This window comes from Ceratotherium simum, chromosome 19, assembly GCF_057802395.1.
Source record: "Ceratotherium simum simum isolate JZ-2026a chromosome 19, ASM5780239v1, whole genome shotgun sequence".
NCBI classification, from domain to species: Eukaryota; Metazoa; Chordata; class Mammalia; order Perissodactyla; family Rhinocerotidae; genus Ceratotherium; species Ceratotherium simum.
The window spans coordinates 27,903,625-27,909,624 of NC_141918.1; positions in this window are offsets into that span (position 1 = coordinate 27,903,625).

The window sequence follows — 6,000 nt, forward strand, 5'->3', positions numbered from 1 at the left end:
ATGAGAAAAGGATAGCATTGATTCCAGGGGAAGGGGGATGGCAGCAATGAGGATGGAAAACTAAGTAACAAGGACCAGCCATGAAAGGGAGACTTATCACTGTATACCCTTTTATTTTTTTTTTTTAAGGATTTTATTTATTTATTTTTCCCCCAAAGCCCCAGTAGATAGTTGTCTGTCATAGCTGCACATCCTTCTGGTTGCTGTATGTGGGACGCCGCCTCAGCATGGCCGGAGGAGCGGTGCGTCAGTTCGCACCCGGGATCCCAACCCGGGCCGCCAGCAGCAGAGCGCGCACACTTAACCACTAAGCCACGGTGCCGGCCCAATACACCCTTTTAGATCTTTCTAATTTGGACCTCTGTGAATTCATTCCATATTCAAAACTGTGAAAATAAAATAAATAATTTTAAACAATCAGAAAAAATGATATATATGAAAAATATTAAGAGAGTGGGCACTATAGTTGCCTCCAAAACATTGTCTCCCTATTTTTTACAATAATCCCTATTTCATTTTTTCTAGGTGGATGGTTTTCTTTTTTTTTTTTTTTTTGTGAGGAGATCAGCCCTGTGCTAACATCTGCCAATCCTCCCTTTATATGGGACGCCGCCACAGCATGGCTTGCCAAGTGGTGCGTCGGCGCGCGCCTGGGATCCCAACCAGTGAACCCTAGGCCGCCACAACGGATGATGCACACTTAACCACTTGCGCCAGGGGACCGGCCCCTCTAGGTAGATGGTTTTAAAAGTTCTATGAAAGAAATTTTTTAAAGAAAAGTTAGGAACATAGCAAAATAAAACCCAATATACTCATCACCAATCAATCTTGTTTTCTCAGTATTCCTATTTACTCCCCCACCCTCACACTGGATTACTTTAATGTAAATTCAGACAACATAGAATTTTATCTGTAAACATTTCTTATGTATCTCTAAAAGATGAGGACTCCAAAAAATAATTACAATACTATTATTAAACATAAAATATTTGCAAAAATTCATTGTATTGTCTAATATCCATAGAATGTTCAAATTTTCTCAGTTGTCTTCAACATTTTTTTTTTTGGTGAGGAAGATTAGCCCTGAGCTAACATCTGTTGCCAATACTCCTCTTTTTTTTTTTTTTTTTTTTTGCTGAGGAAGATTGGCCCTGGGCTAACATCAATGCCTATCTTCTTCTACTTTATATGGGACGCCGCAATGGCATGGCTTGACAAGTGGTGTGTTGGTCCATGCCCAAGATCTGAACCTGTGAACCGCGGGCCACCGAAGCAGAGTGTGTGAACTTAACCACTACATGCCCTGGCTGGCCCTGTCTTCGACATTTTTAATAATTGGTTTATTTGAATCAAAATCCAAATAATGTTCACATATCACATTTTGTTGATATGTCTCTAAGGCCTCTTTTATTCTGTGGGATCCCCCTTCTCTCTCTCTCTCTCTTTTTTTCCTTAATACTTATTTATAACTCCTAATTTCATTCATGTGTCCATTCTTCTGCACAGCCTGTGTGCTGACTCTACCTCTGACTCTAGGGGCATGTGGCTCAGGTGTAATCTCGTCACAGGCCACTGTTGATAGCTGATAGTTCAGCATTCAGACCAATAAAAAATGAGAAGTTGGGCTGGCCCTGTGGTGTAGCAGTTAGGTGCACATACTGTGCTGCTGGCAGCCCGGGTTCAGATCCCGGGCGCGCACCAAGGCACTGCTTGTCAGGCCATGCTGTGGCGGCGTCCCATAAAAAGTTGAGGAAGATAGGCACAGATGTTAGCCCAGGGCCAGTCTTCCTCAGCAAAAAAAAAAAAAAAAAAAAGAGGAGGATTGGCATGGATGAGCTCAGAGCTGATCTTCCTCACAAAAAAAAAAAAGAGAAGTTGCTGAGACTTTTCAGGAAAGAAGCTTCCTCACTCTTCTGAGGAAACTTCTAGAACTCAAGTGCTCTTCATTCCTCTTTTCCTTCTCTCTCTAAGATCGTATTTATGGTAAAATATTATTTTCCCCGTAAGATCAGGAATAAGGCAAGCATGTTTGTTTTCATCACTTCTGTGCAACATTATACTAGAGATCCTAATCAGTGAAAGTGGTACTGGAGTAATTTGATATTCATTTGAGAAAAAAAAAACTTCAACCCCTATGTCACATGACACACAAATTAATTCAGGAAGGATTCATAAATCTGAACATAAGAACTAAAGCTATAAAGACTCTAGAATAAAATATAGGAGATTATTTTTGTGATCTGGGAGAGGAAAAGACTTGTTATTTTTTGCTGAGGAAGATTCACCCAGAGCTGACATCTGTGGCCAATCTTCCTCTAGTTTGTATGTGGGTTGCCACCATAGCATAGCTGACGAGTGGTGTAGGTCCACGCCTGGTAACCAGGCCTGGGCCACCCAAGTGGAGCACACAGAACTTCGCCACTATGCCACTGGGCCAGTCCCAGCAAAGATATCTTATACAGGACACAGAAAGAAAAAAAGTATAAAAGCAAAAATTTGATGTTAGTCTTCAAAATCAAAAACTGATGCTCATCAAAAGATACTATTATGAAAATGAAAAGGCAAATTCTTCATAGGAAAAAATATTTGCAAAGCACATATCTCATAAAAAATTTATGTATGAAGAACTCCTACCACTTAAAAGACAACCCAGTAAATTGAAGATGTCTGTGCTATAGTACTCTCAGAAAACGTGATATGGCCCCTGGAATAGAAAGACGTGGTAACATCTCTTATGACACACAAAGTTAATATGTGTTTATTTTATCAAAGCAAAAGTCCTCTTCTCTAAGACCAATAAGAAATAATACATGGATCGGTGGAAGATGCTCTCCTTTGCATACTGCACATACGCTTAATACATGGGAGAGAATTAGTCTTGGAAAAATCTAACTGCTGTAAAATAATTTTTTTGTATATTCTTGAGTCCCGAGATAACACACTACAAATATCGAGGACAGATACATTAAAAATGCATATCTAGGGCTGGCCCCATGGGCCGGCCCCATGGGCCGGCCCCGTGGCTTAGCGGTTAAGTGCTCGCGCTCCGCTGCTGGCGGCCCGGGTTCGGATCCCGGGCACGCACCGACGCACCACTTCTCTGGCTATGCTGAGGCCGCGTCCCACATACAGCAACTAGAAGGATGTGCAGCTGTGACATACAACTATCTACTGGGGCTTTGGGGGGAAAAATAAATAAATAAATCTAGGGCTGGCCCCGTGCCTTAGTGGTTAAGTGCATGCACTCCGCTGCTGGCGGCCCGGGGTTCAGATCCTGGGCGCGCACTGACGCACCGCTTCTCCGTCCATGCTGAGGCCGCGTCCCACATACAGCAACTAGAAGGATGTGCAGCTATGACATACAACTACCTACTGGGGCTTTGGGGGAATAAATAAATAAATAAATAAAATTATTTAAAAAAATGCATATCTAACTCTATGAATTCAAAGAATATAGATACCACTTCTCTTCCCTGCATATTAACATGGGAACTACAGGCCAACAGCAGCTGTTCCTCGTGGATAGGAATTGCAAGCCACCAGAACTTTCTCAGGAGTGGGTTATTGCAAGCCTACATGAAGTTTAGGATTAAAAATGTATTAGCTCTTGGGGGAGATGTAAATTATGAGATTTCCATAAATCATATAAATTGTGATTGTGTAAAGTAGGAGCTTTTGGCTATGACTAAAATAATTTTGATGTTTCAAACTTTCATATACCTGTTGCAAAAATTTCATGGTCTATGCTAATATCAATAGCAATGCTGTGTCTTCCAAAGTGAAGCATTAGGTTATAAATAGAGATAGACAACATCCAAAATGAGACTCATACTGAGAATTTTAAAATTTTAAACCATTAAAGCATTTGTAGAAGTCTCTGACTTTCATAATAAACAAAATGAAATCAGTAATTAGTCCTATGAAAGAGTATTCTGAATTTTGTAGTAAGTTTAATGACCGTAATGGTCACGTGGGAGAGCATGAAAGATCATGTTTCCTACAAAAAAATAATAGTGTCAAGAAAACTAGTATGATCAAACTTGTGTATATCAAAAACATTTTTATTTGTGTTGAGTTTTTTCCCATTTCAGTAAAATTCTGCCTTTTTTAAACATTCAATTTGTGTTAGATAAAAGGTGTTTGTGAGTTCATTCCATCATCAGTAAATTACTCTCAAATTCAATGCAAAAGAATATTTACGTGCAAGGTGCAAGGTGGAAGTACGATAAAGAATAAAACTATTTTTCTCACTCTCAAGGAATTCCACTTCTGGAAAGAAAGTTAAGGCGTGTACAAATATGGTAGCAATACATAGCAAACTGTGGCGAGTCCTTCAAGTTGTGCCAAAAGCCCTGGGGATGTGAGGGAGAGAATCATCCCTTCATTGTAGGAAGGGGGTGGAATCGGGGAAAATTTCACGCCTGAAAGGAGGTCACATTAATACCTGTGGAATAGAAACAAGCAGGAAAATCTGATTAACAACAAATAATAACAGTTGATACTTGTTGAGCATTAATACCTGATTTAGCTGGGGCTTATGGGTAATTGGAGAATTAAGGCCAACATGTGTTAGTCAGATTTAGTTAGCCTTGAATGCCATGCTTAGGAGCTTGAAGCCAGTTCTGCAAGCAGTGAGAAGCAACATAATCAGATGGTAGTAGAAGACAGGGGCGGGCCGGCCCTGTGGCTTGGTGGTTAAGTGCGCGCGCTGCAATGCTGGTGGCCTGGGTTCGGATCCCGGGTGCGCATCGAGGCACCGCTTCTCCGTCCATCCTGAGGCCGAGTCCCACATGCAGCAACTAGAAGGATGTGCACCTATGACATACAACTATCTACTGGGGCTTTGGGGGGAAAAAATAAAATAAGTAAAATCTTTAAATTAAAAAAAAAAAAGAAAAAGACAGGGGCAACAGCTGAATGAGTTAAGAGGTCACTACAATTACACAGGTGAGCGGAAACAAAACACTGTATTAAAGTGGGAGTGAAGAAAAAAGATGGATGTAAGTACTATGGATTGACACGATACAGAATCTAGAATCTAGATGGGCAATGGACTAGTTGGGTAAGAGTTAAAGATGACTCCGAAGTTAGCAGTAGCCAGGAGTAAGTTCCTTTGAGGGATAAAAGCTTGTTCAAAAGTTGTCAAAACTTTTTAATAGAGTTTCATGAAGGAAGACAATTATTTTAAATTCAAGTCATCCATTTCTCATAAAGCTAGGTCTGAAGCATTCAAATTTAGTGTTTTCTTTGTTTGATTCTGTCTTTCCTCCACTTTGGTGCAGTGGACTTATAGACGAACACATTGTCGTGTTTCTCACTATTTGTGCACACATGCTCAGTCTCTAACTTGAAATCATCAGATTGCAGAGTCTAGAGAGCCTTACCAAGGCTGAGTCAGGAGTATGGGATGCTCTTATGCCAGATACATTTAGTAAATGCATCTGTCATCTGAGTACTGGTTTTCCACATTCATATCAGTGTGGGTTTAATCTACATAAAATCACTTTCTATCGCCCTTGAAGAAGAATTGATTTGCTCACCTTTTCTTCAAGACAAATAACGCAGTGAAAAAGTAAAAGGTCTAAATTCCCAGGGAAGAGTGGTTTAGAACTAGGGATTGGAGACATGGGCATTCTAGCGGTGACATTCACGCCAGAAAACTGGAATTCATTCCAACTGTCTGGTTTCAAGTTTCCTCATCTGCAAACTGAGATTTATTAATCAGGACTTTTTCTGTTACAAGTGACAGAAATGTGATTTCAGCTAGCTTATATTAAAAAAAGAAATTGTTAATGCAATAGGATGGCTCACGGACCGCAAGGGGAGGAAGAACCATTAGAACTTTGGTCGTTGTCAGAGTTATCTTCCCAAAGGACAACCTGAAACATTTCACTTACCGCCTCAGAATCTATGCAGCTGCCCCCATTCTCCATAATTTAAAGTCTAAACTAAGCATGCTACTCAAAGCCTGACACAATCTGTTCTCAAACCACCTTTTCA